The 21,925-nt window shown below is 37.0% G+C and overlaps 1 protein-coding gene across 3 annotated transcripts in view; it reads right to left on the reverse strand.

Annotated features, from left to right (window-relative positions):
- The window catches only part of casz1 (castor zinc finger 1), a 196,886-nt gene extending 175,179 nt beyond the window's left edge, over window positions 1–21,707 (reverse strand). For 2 of the 3 annotated variants that reach the window (XM_077218159.1, XM_077218158.1), the window contains exons 1-2: window positions 21,438–21,707; window positions 19,328–19,388 (exon numbers count right to left, since the gene is read on the reverse strand). The gene's annotated coding sequence lies outside the window, so the exon portion shown is untranslated. The remainder of the gene's footprint in view (window positions 1–19,327; window positions 19,389–21,437) is intronic. The other variant, XM_077218154.1, reaches the window with a different exon arrangement.
- Window positions 21,708–21,925: the final 218 nt, after the last annotated feature.

The raw sequence follows: 21,925 nt of genomic DNA on the forward strand, positions 1-21,925 counted from the left end.
TACTGTGTATGTCGTTTGCTCCTCCCACCATAGTATGAACTACATTATGCATAAAAACACATACAAATATAAATATCAATAATAAACACCAATCAAAAGTTCGAGATCAACACATTTTGTTTTTTTAAGAAATGATAATTATGCAGCAAGGATGTACTGTAGTATTAGATTGATCAAAAGTGACAGTAAAGACATTTATAAAGTTACAAAAGATTTCTATTTTAAACAAATCCTGTTCTTTTTTTTTTTTTTTCTCAAAGAATCCTGAAAAAAAATGTGTTGCGGTTTACACAAAAATATTAAGATAATAATCTTTTACAGTATGCTTATTTTTGCTGTACAAATCTTCTACAAATTCACAATTATTGATTATGATAAATACATTTATACCTGTCCTCCATATCTGTATCTGTAATAATTGTAATACAATATCTGTACAATATTAGCTCGTACTGACTTTTCTCAGCCAGAACGGACTACCTCTGATTTATATGACTGCTATTTGTGAATCGTGACAGACATCTGAAGAGAACCACAGTAAACATTAACTACTACAGCAACTAATCTTGTCCCAAAATCACATAGTTCAGCATTAGACATATTGATGAGAAAGCCATGAAAATTCCATGGCAAGACTTAAAAATTGGTTACAGAGGACATATAACTAAACCACATCCCTCTAATCTCAGGCAGCACTCCATTAAATTAAAGTGATTTCATACTGGTAATCATAACAGAACACTCACAGTCATAACAAACATGTAAACATACAATGGCGTGTTAAACAACTATCATCATTCATGTTGGACAGCACCACAAAATTTAAAGCATTTCACAGTAAACGATAAAAGGCACTTCAAAAGATGTTAAAAGTGTGTTCGGCACGCCATCAGTGTGATTGTCTTACTGTACTGATGGGCTGCCCCTCTCATCTCCCACCCCAATGTCCCATGACTTATAAAAATCACTGGGTTTTAAACAATGCTTAGCTGTTTACTGAGCGCATCAGGACAAACTAGGAAAAGAGGATAAGCGCAACGGGGGGAAAAATGAGTGTCCTAAGTTGCTCCACTATTGCCATAAATCACATCTGGTTTATTGCCTCTAATAAGTTGATGCAAGGCCATTTTTCTTGCTGCCCATCGTTCAAACATTTAAGACATATTTACAAGGAACTTGTTAAAATATTTAATAATATTTAGTGGCAATTTCAGAGCAGCCTGTCAACTGCAAATTTACGTCCCTTAAGTGTTTAAAAAGGCGATGACATGAATAACAAACTGTCAAAACTGCCTCATTTGCATAGACAGGCCATAACTCTGACACCTTGAATAAAAAAATAAAAAACAGGATTTTAACAAAACAAGCCATAAAGACAACACTCAGTGTGAATGATGGTGCGCAACTTCTCCGCAAAGTCGCTCGCGAGCAGACAGCGTCCCGCTACAGATGCTGCCGAGATCATGTCAGCTAATAAAGGGACATATATCCTCCTCCCTGAGTTATTTATCCAGTGACTACGAGAGCAAGATGGAACGTCTCCTACGGAGTCTTTTAATTAATTGCTATAAAAAGCTAATTCTGAGACGCGCGAGCCAAACAATCGTTTCTGCTGCAAATCTTGTCAAATATTTAATGCATCATTTTCAGCCTTAAAGTCAGGGAATGCTGTTGACTAAGCTTGGCCAGCTTTAGAGCTCCATTATCGATTTAAAGCTACCTGGCGTACCGTCCCATCCGTGACGCTCTGCCTGTCTGGCCTTGTTGGCTTGCGCGCCGAGAGTCTGATATCAAGTCGTTTGACCTGGCGATGGCCTGGCTAGTGTGTAGAGAGAAGGGCCCCGTTGACACTGATTGCAGGGCTATGAGTAGTCTCTCCCCTGTGCCCTCTCTGCGCAACTCTAATTAATAGCCTATTCATCTTCTCTGATCTGAGTCTGCACACGCAGTAATATATGGTTAGTTTGGCGAGCAAGCCATTAAAGTGTAATAACCAAGTGCAGGCACTCGATTTGGGAGAGTAGCACCTTCTTGCCAACGAGGGGAAACAATTAATTTCTTTGATGATCCTATGTAGCCAATCGCCTCTCTGTGTGCTCCTGAGAGAAAATCAAAGCCCATGGTGCGGAAGCTGGACACACTTTGGGCACCAAAGACGCTGACTCTGTTACGCAATTCTTCTCTAATCTATACCGTCACCCCAGGCAAGAGAAATATCACTCAAGAGTCTCAAAGGCAAGGTGGTTGGCATCTATGAGCACTGATCTCCGGTTACCTTTTTATCATTTAAGGCTCCCACAGCCAAGCTGAAGGTTAAACGTATTTAATTCCCAGAGAGGCCCTAGGCTAGGGCTGGGCGATATGGCCTAAAAAAAAAATCCGATTTACGATTTAAAATCTTATCTGCAGATGACAAAGAAATTGTTCAAAACAAGTTTTAAATTTATTTTGTTTTAATATTCCCTTCTGGGATTTGATCTCCATTAAAGTGCAATCAGAAACAACAAGCCAAAAAGACAAGAGGACAGGCCCTGTCTTTGAAAACAATGAAAATGTAACATAAAATAAAATGGGTGGATTGGGATTGGGGGGGATGTGTAAAAAAAACAAAAAAATTGCATCACAATAAGTGTATTGTGATAGTCAAATGATTTGGTAACTAAACATAATTTTATTAAGTTTACTGGTTTGCTACTGTTTTTATTATTGCTTAACACAAATTTCACAATTTCAATTCAATTCTTGTGATTTGATTCTGAGCTTGATTCAATATAAATTCCTTTGGATAAATAGGTACGTAGTAGCTACGTACTACTACCTAAGAACTATCGTATATACTACTATCTAAAAGTAGATACGTTAATGTGTTAATTGTTATCCCAAAAAAAAAAATCACCTAATGCTGTAAACATACAGAGAGCCCTGTCAGCTGGTATTATTAAAGGTTAAAACTAACTCAAATTAAATATAATGCGTTTTTTATTTTATAATGCGTCTAACTAACATGCGTGCTATGGGTCATTAAAAGCCATCCTGAGGTAAATATAACGTTACGTGGCATATCTTGTTCTCCAGCTGTTTTATGGACATCTTTCCACGGTTGAAAAACACTGATCGATCGATTTTATTACATCTCGGTAAGTTTGTAGTAAAGAGTAACAGATGTTTGGTTCACGTGCCGCTTGAACTGAGATCTGTCAGCGTTCTTTCACGTCACATTTACAAGCGCCAAAACGGTGTTTATTGTTTGAATTTTGTAATAAAACTGACAGAATCTGAGAGCTGAGAATCTGTTTCATATCGATAGTAACCTGCTCTGTCTTGTCTGTCGGTGTCAGTGTTCTCTTTGCTTCGCGATTTTTCTCTGCGCGAGAAAATGGATGTGTGGTGTGAGAGCGTTTAAAAAGTGACAGAATTGTGTCTCTCACAGTGAACTCGTGAGAGTTGGGAGCCCTGCAGATTCAGCTTGTAAATGTTTTCGGCGGGTGTGTGTCTGCTGCCGCGGTCTTGCTCATTTGCCATGTTGTTTGTGTATCTCTATCATGGCAAGCGCTGAGCCCGGTCGGAACTACGGGGGCCCAGATGGGAGCAAGGGAGGAGTCTAGAATATAAAAAGCATCCCCCGCTCCCCTGCCCCCACCTTTCCAGACTTTGCAGGTGAGGAACCGTGCCAACAGGATTACCTTGTGCCTGACACTGGGGGCATCCGATGGAGAGAGGGTAAATATCCTGAAAGTGCATGCAAGGGTGTGGTTGATGTATGTAGCTATCGTGCAGGGAAGACAATTATTTTGGAATTACACTTCAATAATACCCCATTTCAGAAGGATTCCCAAACATTAAATAGACTGGCAGCTAACCAACTAAGTAAACAAAAGGTTGCACAAACATTGACAGACAATGGTCAAACCATATTCAATCCTGCGTGGCAGTTAAGGAGTTACTTGGGAGTTATTCTGTTTCTCAAAGTAAAAATCCATAAACTTCAAAGCCAACATATTGCAAAGGTATCCGGCTGAATGATTACTTGAGCACCCATTATGGAACTTTTATTTTGTGTCTGTTAACCATGACAGGCCTTCTTCCCAACTGCCTTTTATTAGAGAGGGAAAAAAACACACTTGCATGCATAATAATCTGCTTGGTATTTCACGATTATGTGAAAATGAAAAAATCTGAATACTAAGGATTCAGCTTGGGGTTTTGCCTGCCTCTCAAGCAAAACCTTCTAAACCCATTATTCTTTTTGCTAGAACTAATAACGTTTTTGTCTCTGCAGCTTAAGAGACTAATTGACTAGTTTTTTTGGAGGATAGCCCAGATGGAAAAATAAGTACCCCTTAAAGACCCTATTCCCTCCTCTTCCCACAGATTTAAGCCCCTTATTAATTAAACTTTCACCAAGTCAGTTTTTTTTTATTAAAAACGATGAAGTCTACCGCCTTTTAAACAATTCTTTTGTATTGTTTTAAAGGGTGAATAACGATTTGCACGACCAGAAGGAAGTTTTCTTTTGAAATGCAAAACTCATTTAAGATGAGTTACTGTACTTATAGGAAAAGTTTAACCAAAAATGACATTCTATCATAATTTACTCACTCTCACGTCATTCCAAACATGTATGTCATTTATGCATCTTTGGAACACAAAAGGGAGACATGTTGACAAATGTTCACGCTGCTATCCTCCATAAAATGAAAGTGGATGGTGACCAGGGCTGTCAGAAAGCATCATAAAAACATCATAAAAGTAGTCCACATAACTTTCATTAAATTCTAAATCTTATGACAATATATGATCATTTATGTGAGAAACATACTGTAAATTAAGCCATTATTGATTAAAAAAAAATCTTTGGTCACCATTCACTTTCACTGTATGAATAGAGCAGCTTGAACATCCCACAAAACATCTTTTTTTTGTTCCGCACAAAATAGAAAGTCATACGCCTTTGGAATTACATAAGAGTGAATAAACTGACTTTCTTGTGAGAACTACTCAAGTTGATGCAAATTTGCTTAATACTCAAATAACAAGTATTGTGTGTTAGTATCACCACAGTTAAACTACTGTGATGTGAACAAACAACATGCCGTGTGGATCTGAACTTGAATCAGTGAGCTCTGGTTGACAGGATGTTTACCATGAGGTGTGTCTTTACGTTATCACTGTGGTACGATCAGTCATCATCTTGATCAATTCACTAATTTACATTGCACTATAAAGCCTTGAAACAATATTTGCAAATCGATGTCATGTGGTTTAGTTGTTGCTACTGCTTCTCAAAACATATTTTTCCAACTATGAGGTTAGAAAAAACGACAACAAATAAAGGCGAGCTATGCCACTGATATCGAGTCCAAAAGCAGCCAATGAATTCTCAGGGATAGGGGGAGGTGCAGCCAGTTGAAATTGAACTACACATTTTCGAGCACGGCCAAACACGTGTCTTTCCTGTCTGTGTCCCTACATACAGTATAGCACTATCACAAGGCCCAAAATAGATCAGCTAAAGAGCAAGATGACCCATGGAGTGTTTGGAATGTGGATTTAGAAGAGACTGACAGCAGAGGCTGCTTCTGATGTTTAAACCCCAATAAAACTTGCACACATCTTCTATAGCGTGAAGCTAATGGATCATTCTAAAAATCAACAAACTATTTTTTTTTTACTTTATCTGTTCATTTATATTAGTTGATGAGCCTATTATGTTGGCAAAATTCACTTCCCCACCCATATTTTTCTCCACCCTAGATCAATAGTACAGAATGCTGAGGTGTGGTTGTAAAAATAAACCGCAAAAAATGTGTTTGTACATTCGTTTTTTTTATATATATATATATTTTCCCATAATGATCACACAGCAGAGTCAAGCAGTAGCTGCCTGGCATTGTTAAGGTGATGTCTTACCGACACTATGAGAATGTTTTAACTGCAAGGCCTTGTTTATAGTATCTTTTACACATAGGTGTATCACAGGTTTCTAGCTTGAAGCTGAATTGCAGTTTATTACGCTCAAATTGGTCAGTTTCCACAATATCTAGATCTCTTTAAAATCTCAATTGTTTCTCCTAGTCCACAATAGATATGGAGAGTAAATATAAACTTTAGTTACCAGCTCCTTCTCATCGTCAAATAAATATATATTACATAGCCTAGGTCATTTTCACTTTTTGAACTTTTCACTTTTCAAAGAATAATGATAAATTAGATCTCTTTATCACAAATGAAATCTCAATTGCTCAAATGGAAACTTTAAATACCGGCCCCTTCTCATTTTCAAACCCATATTATACAGGTCACATTTTTGAACCCATGGAAAAGAAAAATTATAAAATCTCTTTAATATGTCAATTGTTTCTCCAAGCAAAAATTTCTTGCTTCTTTATTTTTTCTCCTCAGGGGTTTTAGAAGAGATTTCAACAGTGTCTCAAACTGTGACCTCGTATTTGCCAAGACACAAAAAGTCCGCAATCCAAAGTCAGAGATTTCAGTATGAACTCATTTCTCATCAAAGTCCTCCAAGATTATATGAATTATTCTGTCCACAATAATTTTATAGCTCTAATTATTATCTCATTTATGTCTATTTTTATTCTAAGGAATATTAACGTCTGACTAAAAACTGATACTTACAGTATACAAATCATAGCTGAGAATGCCATTTAGTCTCCTGAGCTTTAAATTTCTTCTGAGAATAATCATGTACTATTAAGCATGTTTAATGCAAACATTATGGTACAAGGAGTACAAAAACTACTTTAACGCTATGCAGTTAAGGGTTTCCGGGACAGTTTTTACAGAAACCACATCAACAATGCAAGATTAATGTGATTGTTAGGAAACAAATCAATCAAAAAAATCTACCCATCCATTTTATTCCATACAAAGTGCATTACACTAGAAAAAAAAAACCTTCACTGTACTAAATAAAAGGCTTTGTTGTATGCTCTTTGCTTTCATTCAGTTGTAACTACTTACAAAATGTTGATGTGAAAAAACATTGAGTTAAATAAGGAAAGACAAATGACAAACATTTTTTAAGAAATAAGCTTCTCTTGAACAAAATGTAATAGACCGAAAGACCGGCACAAATATCCCATTTCGTGCGAATTGCTCTTTCCAGTCATTCCACTTGAAAAGGAAAAAAACAAAAAACAATTGAAACCTGCTCGGTAATTTTTCCCTCAGATATCTTTTTTCTGCTAACGAGATGTCACTAATATGTTCTGGAATGCTGGGTGAATGGGCAATATGATTGGCTACAAGGAACTTAATGATGTATACTAAATGTGTGAGGACAGCTTCTTCGTTGATTTTTTTTTTTATGCACAAACACATTTGTTGACAAGCTTTTCCACAAGAGTTTGCCATTTCACCAAGGCTTTACTCACAAATTAGAAGTGATGAATCGTTTCTACGGTGCCAAATCCTTTTACCAATCAAGCAGCCTTACTGTTTGTTAGATTGTGCATTTTCCCTCAATTACATAAATTGTAAGGACAAGATGGAATAACATAACAGGCAGAATAATTAAAAGAATTGCGTTTTTCCTGTCTCCATTTACTAAAAAAACAGCTGATTGTTTACCTGTTCCTTTCAAATAATTAAATGAGAAAAGCAGATAGTGCAAGACGTCTGCTGACGTAAATGCATAAGACAATTGTGATGTGGATTTCGCTTTATTGTTTCTCTCTCCAAACAGCATGCTATTCTGACTTAATTTGCACTAGTATGCCATCCTGAGAGCATCTAAAGCCATCTTTAAACAGTCCCATTTAAAATTCAATGTGATTAGCTGCCAAATTGCTACCAAGTCTTTGCGTCTGCAGCGTAGGGATGGGGTAAAAATTTAATTAGGATTCGTACATAAAAGAGAGGTCTTTGTCACATTTTGCAAAATGCATCCCAGAATGACCACAACGTTCAAAGCTCCTTTGAATCAAAACTAATCGATCTAAAGGGAGCGGGGAAGAGAAAGTAGAGAAAAAACACAAACACACGTAAATGCTTAGGGAGGACCTCGGTGGCACCGCAAAAACCCACAGGATTCAGCATGTTTAAATAATACAAAACTTTTCTTTAATCACAGTTTAGAAAATTGGCTAGGATCTTCAACAGGAGACAGCTGCAGAGCCCCACAGCCATTAATGAGATTTGCTGAGGGTTTCCCCTTAAAATATTTACACCGTCCCATGGCACTGCAATACTGTCCTAGAATGAGGAGATAAGAACCAAGGAGGTGTGCTGAAGTTCTCCTAATCAATTTGCTAATTACTGGAGTGGCTACAGGAGAAGGGAGGAATTCCTTCTGGCAACACAGCGTACTAATAAATGCTAAAAAATGTATTTACTCAGACAGCCAAGTGGAATTCTGAAGTGGAATTACCACACAAGCTGATTGAGACGGCAACCGCTGAGGTCTCCGTCAAGGAAGAAAAAGGAGCGGACAAATAAGCGGTCAATAAGGTTGTTCCGTAACATAGAAGGCCAAGTATCCAATTGCTGAAGGTGAGAGTAAAAACAGAGGCGTCAGTGCTGACACTACACTTTCTCTTTTGAGAAAGAAGAAGCTTTGAAATCATTGCATCTTTAAAACAAAAATATGAAAAGAAAGAGAAAGACAAAAAAACTGAAGTGAAGAAATACACTTAAAATGTATAGCTGTCTTAATATATTTAATTAATGATAGTTTAATATATATTTTAATATAATAATATTTAAATGAATGTATTATTTATTGAATGTATTATTTATTATTTATATTATTTAAATATATTATATTTTAATTATTCAATACATCATCATTCACTATAGTAAGCCTATTATAAGTATTTATATTTTAGACGTAGCGGGATAGTTCTTACGGGAAATTGCGTACATGTGTACATCTCATTATGTGAGCCGATGGTCCATGCGTGTCTCATCATACCCGTAAATAGAGAAAAGTTACTCCGGCTACTTTGACGCGTGTGTGGGAGTTCCATAGGTTAGTTGTCACAACGAGCAAGAAAAGTTGATAAGAAGCACGCGAAATCTTTAACCTCTGGGGAAATCACCCGTTTAAAAAAAAACAAGGACAAAGGAGAGTCTGATTGGGTGAGAAAGAGGAACGCGGGCCAAAGAGAACGCGACATAGCTTGTAATAAAACTAGAATCAACATTGGCTTGGCTTTTCGGAGGTGGCGAGAACTGAGGGATTTGAAATGTTGCAAAAGCAATGCGGAGATGCTGTTTTTATCAATCAATCAATCAATCAATCAATCAATCAATCAATCAATCAATTAAACAGACTTTATGGTCAACCCGGTTGACCAAAGTGCTGTACATTGACATGAACCAATAAATAGACAAAATACAACACCAGACAGATACAACATACAGTTCTCATGCCGGATTAAAAGCCGAAGAATAAAAATGTGTTTTAAGTCGCGATTTAAAAACCGGAAGGCTGGGGTCCAGTCTGACATGAAGAGGCAATTCATTCCACAGTCTCGGGGCTGCAACTGAGAAAGCTCGATCCCCTCTGCTCTTGAGCCGTGTTTTAGGGACAACAAGAAGAGACTGGTTCGCGGACCTTAATAACCTTGAAGGAGCATGTGGCTTCAACAGATCAGTGATATAGACTGGAGCTAGTCCATGAAGGGCTTTAAAAACAAACAACAGAATCTTAAAAACAAATCCTAAAATTAACAGGGAGCCAGTGAAGAGAGGCAAGGACAGGGGTGATATAATCTCGCTTACGAGTTCCAGTAAGGAGACGAGCGGCAGCATTTTGAACCAATTGTAGATGAGAGAGGGAGGCCTGGCTAACACCTACATACAGAGCATTACAATAATAAGGCGTGTTTTGATAAATGCATGTATAACCTAGGGCTGGGTTTCGATTGCAATTTCAAGAATCGATTCGATTACGATTCTCAAGATCTTGAATCGATTATCATTATTCGATTCGATCCGATCTGATCCGATCTTCGAGATTTAGATAAGTGTTTTTGAAAAAAGCATTTTTTTCCAGCTGTTATCTGAATTACAGGTATGCAACATATTGATACTATTATTATAGACATTCAACTGCAAATTAATGGAGTCGGGGTTGCCAACTCTCACGCATCTGGCGTGACACTCACGCATTCAGCCTCAATCTCACGGTCTCACGCTCAACAAATAAATCTCACGCTAAATTAAACATTCTTCTGTGCTGTATTTTTTTTCCACTCATGTGCACTAATTTCCGAATTACTATAAGCAAATTCAGGCTCTTAACTACTGATTGGACCACTGCATTTTCTCATGCAGAGAAAAATCGCGGACAAAGAGGACACTGACACCGACAGACTAGACAGAGAAGGTTACTTTTGATATTGAACAAATTCTCAGCTGTCAGATTCTGTCAATATTTCCAACGTTTTAGCGCTTTTAAATGTGACAGATCTCTGTAGCGCATCAGTTCAAACGGCATGTGATACAGTAGCCTAGTAGTAAATAAAATTTTAACTTACAAAACCTTTAGAAAACACAAGTGTGTCACAGTTTTGTGAAAACCTTCAAGTACTCCAGGTATAAGACAGATCGCAGCTTTGAGCGTTTCTGGAGTTTTCAAAGCAACCGCTTGCTTAACGTTAGGCTACTGACCGCCATGTTCGTTGTTTTAATGTCCTTCCACCTCGCGCGCATGCGTGAATTCAATGACGCAGCAAGTTAAAGTTAACGGGGAAAATGTAGGCCTATTATTAAATCGATCCTCTGAGTTACGGATCGATCTTTAGAAATTAATATGAAAATCGATTCATAATTGGTGAATCGATTTTTTCAACACAGCCCTAGTATAACCCTCTCAAAGTCTGTGAAGGATAAAAAGGACTTAAGCTTAGTAAGAAGCCTAAATTGAAAGAAACTGGCTATCACAACAGAATTGATCTGCTTCTCCATTTTAAAATCACAATCCATTTTAACTCCCAGGTTTGTTACAACAGACTTAACATAAGGTTGCAAAATGCCCAGGTCTATTCGTAAGACATCAGGGGTAGACAACTGGGTCTAAAAACCATGACCTCAGTTTTACTCTCGATAAAGTTTAAAAAATTTAAGGCCATCCAGGCATTAATATCATTAAAACAGTTAACTAATCTTGTTAAAGAACTACCATCATTTATTTTGATTGGCAGGTAGATTTGCGAATCATCTGTGTAGAAATAGAAAGCTGATGTTATGTCTTTTTAAGACTGATCCAAGGAGATCACAAATAGAGTGAAAAAAGGATTGGCCCGAGAATCGAACCCTGGGGAACTCCACATGTGAGGGACACAGAAGGTGAAATGGAGCCACCAAAACTGACTCAAAAATCTCTGTCTGACAAGTATGACCTAAACCATTCTAAGGCAGTGCCCTTAATCCCCACGCCATGCTCGAGGCAAGAAATAAGGATGTTGTGGTCAACTGTGTCAAATAAACTGTGTCAAATGCTGCTGTAAAATCTAAAAGCATAAGAATTGCATAATCTCCAGTAAATTGAGATTAAAAGATCATTAAAAACTCTTAAAAGTGCAGATTCAGTGCTATGAAATGTCTTAAAACCGATTCGAACACCTCAAGAACACCATGTGTATCTAAAAAGGACTGCAGCTGTAAAAGAACTGCCTTCAATAAAATCTTTGAGACAAAAACGAGTTTAGAGATAGGGCGATAGTTTGAAAGTACTGAAGTGTCCAATTTTGTTTTTTTGATGAGTGGCTGCACCACTGCTTGTTTAAAATAGGCTGGTACAAAACCTGAAGTAAGGCTACTATTTATAATTTCTTGAATGTTAGGTCAAATAGTGTCCCACACCTCTTTAAAAAGGCGTGGTGAGACAATATCAGTCGGACAGACTTAAGGTTTCAAATGTGTAACAATATTTGTGAGAGTAGCGATGGATACAGACTCAAATCGGGTGAAAACAGCTGCACACTCTGTGGAAATCACTCTGAGGGGTCAAAAGCAGGAAGTGAGATACTTTCTCTAATTGAGACAATCTTATCCACAAAAAAATGGAGACATTTTTCACAGGCCTCATTGGATGCTACATGATAGACTGATTGGGGAGTATTAAGAACAAAGTTAATTGTTTTAAAAAGAGCATGAGGTTTGTGGCAATTATTTAAAATAAAATCTGAGAGATACTTAGACTTCTCATCTTTAACAGTTCGCTGATAATTTTGCAAGCTTTCTCTAAGAATCTCACAAGAAACCTGTAGATGATATTTTTTCCATTTGCGCTCGGCCTTCCTACATTCTTGTCTAGCAGCCCGAGTAAAGTCATTTATCCAAGGTCCAGATTTGGGTTTTGAACACATTGATTTAAATGGGGCAATGGTGTCAAGAATGTTGCAACAAGTGGATAAAAAAAGAGATTAACTCCACTGTTTTTTGACAAACAGAGGATCCCATAGCCTCCCTAGCAATATTAAAAGCACCAGAGAATTGCGCAGCAGTGGTGGGTTTGATCATCTTGCAGATACGAGGTCTAGCGTATTGCTTAACGTTTCGATAGGGGAGAGAAACGTCAAATAAAACAGGTGCGTGACAGAGAAGACGTCTACATTACAAATAGGTACACCGCATGACAGAACAAGGTCTAATGTGTGACCATGGACCTGTGTCAGACCAGAAACAAACTGTGTAAGGTTAAAGAGTCAATAAGATTTAAAAAGTCTTTTGCCAGCAGATTTGTAGGACAACATACATGAATATTCATACACAATTAAAATACGGTCATATTTCGGCAAAATTTCAGACAGGAAATCAGAAAAGTCACTGTTTTTTAGGGCTGAAACGATTCCTCGAGTTACTCGAGTTACTCGATTACAAAAATTCCTCGAGGCAAAAACTCTGCCTCGAAGCCCCGTTAAATTCCTATGACGCGCACTATATGACACGCAGGGATTTGATTGTTTCACACGGACCGTTTATTCACACGGACCTGTTCAGGAAGCATATATTTTGAATTTAGTTGGCGCGATGGCGGAGAATAAATATGTAAATAAACGGCAGAAATTGTCTAAAGTGTGGGATCATTACACACTTAATTCACTTATACACTTAACTCGCTGAAACAAGGTAACGTAGTCTAAGCCTATTGATGTTCGCTGATTTTAATCCCATACTGTATTTGTAGCGATGTCGTGATGCGGTTTGACTAGATATGATTTTTAGCTTTGATTACATTTTTAAGTAGTAAACGTAACTATCTCGTTCAATTGCAAGAGAGTATAGCCTAAAAAAAGAACCCCTTCACACACACACACGCCAGTCAGACCAATTGCAGCAATGCATCACATATGCTTAAACTTTTATAGCCACGCAACAATAATTCCAGCATGCATTCACTGTACACACCGGGACGTGATGGAGGAACAAATATTGTATTGCAGTCTTTGCAAGACCTTGTTTGTATTTCACGTCTGCCAAATAGTTATAGACAACAACAAAAAATTAAAGTCCCCAGCCTGTTGGTTTTTAATAAAGATTCAGAGTACTCATTTTTCAGTTAAAACGCACGGAACAAAAAGTGCGTCAGCTTTTACTGCGTGTTCAACAACAAGTCACGTTACAGCTCTTCTTCAGCGTTAAACTACCAGAATACACAAATATGCTTAGATGCTTAGAGTGGTTATATTATAACATCTTAAAGGAAAATTCACATATGAGATAGCTTTATAACTTGCATACTATATAACTTATAGTATATAACTTATAACAGCTTTAACTGAAATAGACACAAGTTTAATATAACTATTATGTTAATAAAACACACACAAAAAAATATCCGATTACTCGATTAATCGATCGATTAAGTGCTAGATTAATCGATTACAAAAAGAATCGATAGCTGCAGCCCTACTGTTTTTATTATATTATCGAACAGATAAATTGCCAATGCCATATATATATAATATATATAAAAGCTCTTTAACAGAGTTCATTGTGAAGCTTTTTCTACTGTGAAAGGTCATATTCATCTGCACAGTCACGCAGAGCCGAAGCACTACCAAAACAATAATCTTCCGCAAAATGCCTGTTTTTTTAACCGCTAGAAGGCCAAGAGTTACATAGTGTACATTTATGTTATTTGAAGTTAATGTTCATGCTATGTTAATGTTCAAACAAACACCACTATACAGTACATTTCAGATAGTAGTTTTTATGCTTGAGCATGCTAATGTGAGCTATAATGCCAATAAGTAATTAACTGCAAGCGATTCAAACTGAGTTTTCAGTTTAGTTTAATGTTAAGAAAACCCACTTCTAGTGTATGAAACCACTTTCCACAATAGAAAGTTTAATAAATAAAAAATTTGTGTTCAAGATAAATGGCAACAAATGCAACAGGAGAAGAACAGAGTAAGGCTAAGTCTTTGGCTCAGTGCAGCACAAGTCAGAGGTGTGTTAGACTTTTGAGCACCTCAGGAGAGCAGCAGTCCCTTCCCACCCCAGAGGCCAGACTCAACACTGAACCTGTCACCGAATGCAACCCACATCCTCCTCGAGGTTACAAGAGGAGAAACAGGCGCCTTCCTCCCGCTCAGACGCGCTGATTGCAGCCCCTTTTTCTGACCTGTCCCTCGGCCACGGCCTTCCCGCCCCGCCTGTCACAGCGCACCGTATGTCTGCTACTGCACGTGCATCAATTAACATAAACTAAAAGCCCCAACAGCAAATGATAAACAACACCACAGAGGAAGATGAAGAAACATCTTCTTTAACAAGAGTGCAGAAGCACGTGCCCCTCATATTTCCAGTCAAGTTGATTTTCAGTGCAAGAACCTAAATATATATATATATATATATATATATATAAACCCACAACCTATCACTAAATCCTTATATTACCAGTACTTTCTTGGGTAAATTAACTATAAGTACACGTACTGCAAAATAAAGTGTAATCATTAATTATTATTTTTTTATTACTACTTTTACCACTATTAGTAGCTGTCATAATTTACTCACCCTAATGTTTCAATCCATTTCAACCCAGTCTTCTTACCAAATAATTAAAAAAAAACTTTCCAATCTCTTTGGTGCTAAAATACATACATTTTTAAATGCATGTTTTTTTTAAATACTACACAGAAATATGTTTCCTTGGTAAAACAAAGTGAGCCATGAACTCTAGTATGCTAATCTACTCACCCTCACATGGTTCCAAACTTAATTACATGTAAATAATACAAATAAAAGATGTCAAGTTTCATTTTTTAGCATACTATCCCTTTAAATAAGAACAGATTTACACTGCACTTTTGCATAAGTCTTAGATCGGTTCAGCTTGAGGTAAATCTCAGTGGTACTTTAGGTTTTATAAAATAAGTTTGAGCTTTTTCTCTGCAGTAATTGAAAGACTTTAGTGTTCTGTGAGGGGCTCTCAGCATCAGCCTACAGCAGGATTTCATTTGTTCTTGCTGCCTCTAGTGGAGAACAACCGATCTCATATGCTCAGTGCAACAGCAAAAAATAGACTTTTTTCAACATCCATTCAGAAGAAGATTAAAATTGGGAGTTCAAGTAAAATTAATCAACCTGTAGTTTTGCTAGAATCTCACTCAGGTTTGGTTTGTGAGAGCTGGGAATTCACTTATAAGATTCATACTTGACTAAAATCCCTGAATACTTTAGGGCATTTTTCAAATACTTGAAACAGAAGAAAAAAAAATTCACCTACAATAAAAAAGTTTAGTACAAAATAACAAATGAATCACGGGGTGATAACCATCTCATGATAATACCCTTCTCTCATCCCTCTGGATTGGTGAATGCAAACTCAGTTTTCATTTGTTTTCACTTCCTCCCGTTCCCTTCTACCGTGCACCAAAACGGATGACTTAAAAGAGGCAATTAACAGATATCACAAACAACTCGTTTAGCAGACGGCAGCACAGATGAATCAAAGGCTAAACAAACCCCTACGGGCATTAAAGGCAAAAACAACAAAAAGAAAAAAAACCTGTTGCTGTGACATTTTGTTCCTCTCACCTCAACGCGCGCCAGTCACAATGGACTGCTTTGCGGAGGTTCTGTGCTCTGATCACCATGGCGATGGCTCTCTGCCTCCCAGGATGCCCCAGGGGGCGATGAGAGCAGGTTGCCATACAAACCCTAACCAGGACCGGGGAGGGGTTGAGACTACAGGGAGCGCTGTAACAGGAATGAAGCTCCGACAGGACTGGACCGATGCTGTATATCGCCAACCAGTGCAAAGCCGAGGCGCTCCCAGAGGTTCGGCGCTCTGCTCTCTCAACATTTTCCATCTCTGAGCCAGAAAATAACAGTGGCACAAACACGGGCAATTACGGGCCGAGGGCACCGCTGCTGAAGCTTTGCATTTCACTCATAACCTTTGAAAGGGCAGGAAATAGAACAAACGGTGAGACTCAAAACATCTGTTTGGGAGTAAATCATCTTTAAGTGACAGAGGGAAGCTGAAGAAACAGATAAAGGCCAGCAGCTCTGCTTAACAGATCTGACTGTGTTGTGTTTGTTCATTTAGCTGCTGCATATTCACACTGAGTGTTGCAGTCAATCAAGACCTGCTTTTATACTGCTATTCATTATGATATTTATGCACTGCATGATGTGTATAATATTCTGAGGGCATGAAATAGGCCTACAAATAGATCAGGGAGACCTCCAAACTAGGGGCATTCAAAACAAGACAGCCAGATGATGCACTAAACTCGCCAGTAAGCTAAACACAGCTTTGTCCATGCAATCATTTAATCCTCTCAGAACTGTAATAAATACCTGACAGCAAACAAGTACACACTGCAAACATAAGTGCTGGTTTAATACCGCGGAGTGCAGCATTAACAAACTGCTCTTATGCGAAATAAAACATTAATTCAACATGATCTGAATAATATTTAATCAAAAGGTGCGTATTTGAGATTTGGAATGATTTCATTGATTTTTCAATAATTAATCACTCATATATCAGCGTCAGAAAATACCTTATTTATAAAGTTGCAATATTTATATAAATAATATAAATATTTTTTTGTTTTTTTACATTTATGAAGCCCATTTTGAACCAAAAAAAACACTGTAAGTGCCATCATTTAAGATAAAATGCCTTAATTTAATCAATTAAATACATTACAATAATTAACTAGAATATATATATATATATATATATATATATATATATATATATTAAAATGAAAGGGAATTTCTGTGTCATTTTTGTCACTTTCTCTGGTATTTTTGACCCCATTTAGTTCTGACCCTGATTGCAATATTATTAAAGTTAATTTAATTTAATTTAAATTAAAAACAAATTTGTCAAAAAATTTCTGTTGCACATACGTTAACATCCCTATTACATCAATATAATATAATATAATATAATACACTGTAAAAAAAACTGCTGCCAAGTACAATCAACTTGGATGTTTAAGTAATTTCAACTTAAATTACATTAATCTGACTTAAAAACATGAGTTGAATTTGTATAACATAAAAAAGTTGAAAATTGCTTAACTTATTTTGATGACTTAAAACGATGTAATACTATCTAATCTTATTGATCATTAATTTTTTACGGTGTATAATATAACATAATATAAATTATTTATATTTTGTTAAATATATGTTATTATATTATAATAAATATTTTTATAACCAGATCCTTTAATGGTTAACACCTAAAGCTCAAGTTTACATACAAAAAATTTTTTACAGCATAGAAAGCATCAGTTCATGCACTTCTAGCAGGGTTCTGTAACTGCTGCTGGAGGTTCGGCTCATTCTGTGTCCCAGTGCAACCAGCAGGGAGGGGTGTGCATGTGCCTTTGTCCCCAGTAACCTTGGCCAGTGTTAGGATTACCTTGCATTTACACTCACTGCTCCTTCTTTCCTTAAGACTTATTAAGAATGATAATGAGCTCGGAAAGGGGCAGTATGTCCCTTTCTCTGTCTTGTTAGCTCTCTCTCTCTCTCACTTACTCACCCCCCACCCCCCAACCGTTTCTCTTGCTCGCCTCCTCCAGCATTGAAAGGACCCAGGACAAATTACCAAAAAGGCCATTTTCATCTATGAAGTGAAGGCTTAAATCGATACTTATTCCATGCCTTCAAAATCAAGCCTATATTACTGATGTCAGCGTGATTTGTTTATTTTTGCTCAAGTATATGCATGCTCTTTCTGTCAAGGGGAAATGCTCAGGATGCAATTCACCTTGAACCTCAATTATATTAGATTTCCCCACTGGTTGATCAAGCATGCAAAGAGGACATTTCCAGTGCACTAAAACAAAAATAATAATGACTATTAAACAAACATGTGGCCTATGCATGCCTGCGTGTTGAGAACGGAAGATTTTACAAGGGTTCACAATAGTGTGAATACAGATACCAAATCATTACAGCGAGCAATTTACAAAGTGGTGGTGTAAAAAAAGCAATTGCATTACATCTCGTGAGCTGTCAAGCATAGCGCAGAATCATGAATGTACATTTGAACACAAGGGTTATACGGGTTCAAAGCCAAGGTCAGAGAAACAAAGAAAGCAGGTCTTAGGTAGCACCGGCTCCTTGACACTTGCTGTAATTCAGCGAAACCTCCTTGATTTTGACTGAAGCAAGTTAAAGAAACATCACAAAAATGACATGAAAAGGTTTTCACCACTACTTTACTATAGAAAGCATTTAGTATTACTGTTAAATCCATCATTTATCAACTTTCAGCACGTTAAAGCAAATCAAACGCGACATCTTAAAGTACGAATAGCAGAGATGGAGATGGAGAGGTAAAAAAGGGAATATTCAAGGCAGATGGACGCCGAGACTGATCAACACCTGTAAAACTGCTCTGACAATTCGAGCTGGATGGCTGTCCAGATGGAAGTGCGTCTCCAGGCACGAGCCACATGCCACCACATTCCACAGACATGTTACAGATCAACACTGTGGGACGGGGCCCCAAACAAAGCTTGTCCCTAATAATGCACACATTAATAACCAATTACAAGCAACCTGTGAAGGTTTCGAATGTATTTAATGTATTTCAAAAAGCTTTAATAATTTGACTTTTTAGGCTTTTTATAATATGCTGAATTCATTCATTACTCTATTGATTAGACACAAAGGCTTGTCATTTGTAAGAGACCAGGATACACAAAAAGGCTGTCCTCACACATAATTACTTATTAAATATGTATAATTTTGCATAACGATCAAAACTATAATGTATGATATGCAGACGCACACCACAGACAGCGGTCACACATCACACACGAAACGCTCAGGGCGCACAAACACTTATATTCTAAACATCAAGGTTTCTGTTTACCTTCTCTTGGATATCACAGGCATTTTAAACACGAGATGTTTCCCCTCAACTGATTGGCTTGCTGGAGACAGGGAGAGAGAAAAGAGAGTAATTAATTACTTATGTGAACCATTGCATGAGAAAGACAATAAACCTGCCTGGTCGCCATGGATATGACATATTTGCTCAGAAAACAACACAATAATTAGCAAAGCAGAAAGATCCAGCGAGAATATGCGAACTCTGGGGTTTAAAGTGGCAGTGATCTTTTTACATGCTATTGCTTTCAGACACAACACAAACAAACATAATGAAAGGAAATACACCTCACAAACTAATACCACTAAAATAGTTAGAAAACACAAGCTGTAGTAAATACTTTTTATTAGTCAGTAAATCCAAAAGAAAGGAGGAAATGTTATGAAATTGTTTTGAAATATTGTATAATAATGATAGTGTTTTCTTGAAAGAACTGGATCACACATTACATTAGTCTTCATGAAACGGTGTATTTAAAACGCTGAGTAATCCTAATTATGTACTTAATGCACAATTATTTTATGGAGATCACTGTAAAAAATGTTGCTGCAATTAGTTGGTATAACAACTTAAAATTTGTTGAGATTGATTAAATATTCATCTTAACTAAACTAAAGTTAACTACGTACCTTTTGAAGTTGAAACAACACATTATTTCTTATTCTAATGTTGAATTTTAAGTTGTGACACAGCAATCGTTTTTACAGTGTACATATAGCTATTGTTATTGCTAGTAATTAAAGCAATACGTGTAACATGAACAGTGTAGTGTTATAAGTTAATTTTGTCAAAGACAAACTGACTAAACAGGTGAAACAGAAAGCAAGTTACCTTCTACCTTACTGCTGTCCTCTAATGACCTATATTGACTTCATAAGATGCAATGGAACATAGGCTATTGCTCAGAATAAAAATAATATCTAACAATTCATTTAAGATTGAGAGCATGGCACTGAGAGCATTAAAAATGGCTATTATATTATATATTATAATATATTATAATATTATATATTAAATTTAAAAAACAATTGGCAGCAGTGGTGACTAGATTTCCCTGAAATATACAGTGATGATATGACAAGCTTCCAAACGTGTGGTTTCGTGATCCAAATGCAACTAATTAAGATTTGAATCCCTCCAAAGGAAACCAAAACAAAAAGTTGGGTGGTCAGTATAAAAAATGTTTTACTTAATTATTTAAGTAAATTTCTGTTTCGTTTATCAGATTAATCAAAAGTTCCACCCAATTACAAGTTAGAGTGCGCTAAATTAAAAAGTTGTGTTTGCATATGGAGGTATCCATAACAACAGTTTGTACAGTAGGCTACTATCAAATGGACTATAAACCCTGTCATAAAATACTGGCATTATTTATCACTTTATTGTAGATTTACTTAACCCAAAAATATCACAAAAAAGTCAGGCGTCACGAAAAAATACTAAATTACTGACAGAAATCATATACAAAAAGACACTAGGCTACGTAAGTTACATACTTGTTCACTATGCTTTCACTTTGCACTCGCGAGGCTTACACCTGTTAGTGCCCGAACACGTTGTGGGTATCATTTAAAGCTTTCATAAAACCTCCAATGTCAAACTCTCTTTCGTCTTACACTGATATTTACATTACCTAGAATGGCATCAGAGGAAAAAAAGGACGACTTGTAGGCTACAGATCTGTATATTAAAGTATGTGTACGAGAGGCTAAATATCTCATTGTTTTAAAAAACTGTAGATCGAGCGGACAGGTAAGGACAGGCAAGTCACGAGTTATCGGAGGCGATCAAAAAGTTGTGAACTACTTTTAGACTAACGTATAGAAAACAGCGCGCGGATTCCCTGAACCGGTCCGCGACTGTCCCGCATGTACAGTAGGTGATTGTAGGTGCGCAGAGTTTCAGTTCTCACGTTCTGCACTAAGTGACGCGTTCTATTCAAAACAGAAGCTTTATAAACGCAATAACTGAATTACACACAATCGATCTATTCTATCACAAATACCAGATCATATCAAACTCACTGGAGTCATAAACAAATTGTTACATTTGAAAAGTGAGGCTGTATTTCATCCAAAAACAAAAGTCTTACCTGTAACGTTACTTCCTGGCTTTTCCGCGACTTTCCAACTTAGAACAAATGTTGTGCATAAGGTGGATGACAAGGGAGCATGCGTGATCAAAGTTGCCTCATTTTTTTCATTTTTTTTTTTTTCTTGTGTTGTTATTATTGGATTTTCCTATTTCTAACATAGGGCGGGTCGCTCGGAAGATCTGCCCTGGAGAGCCGCTTCAGAGAGGGAAGAGGAATCTTTAATTGAATATCTCAGTTAGCACAGTAGGTGAGGTGGAAAACACGGAATGGATTCCACCGCCCCTGTCAGGTTAATTGCACCGTGGTATTGATCTGAGCTGCACTGCACTGAATGATATAGGACTTTTTATTCAGTTCTTTCACATGACATTGTTGGGGTGTCTTGAGGTCACCTCCTGAATTCACAATCCTGACGACACTTGTTTTAATCAAATCTATGAAAAAATGCTCTCCTCTGCAGTTTAATTACCATTATAAACCATTTT

This window comes from Siphateles boraxobius, unplaced genomic scaffold (genome assembly GCF_051911475.1).
Source record: "Siphateles boraxobius isolate OS27281-9 unplaced genomic scaffold, OSU_SipBor_1 77, whole genome shotgun sequence".
Classification (NCBI taxonomy): Eukaryota; Metazoa; Chordata; class Actinopteri; order Cypriniformes; family Leuciscidae; genus Siphateles; species Siphateles boraxobius.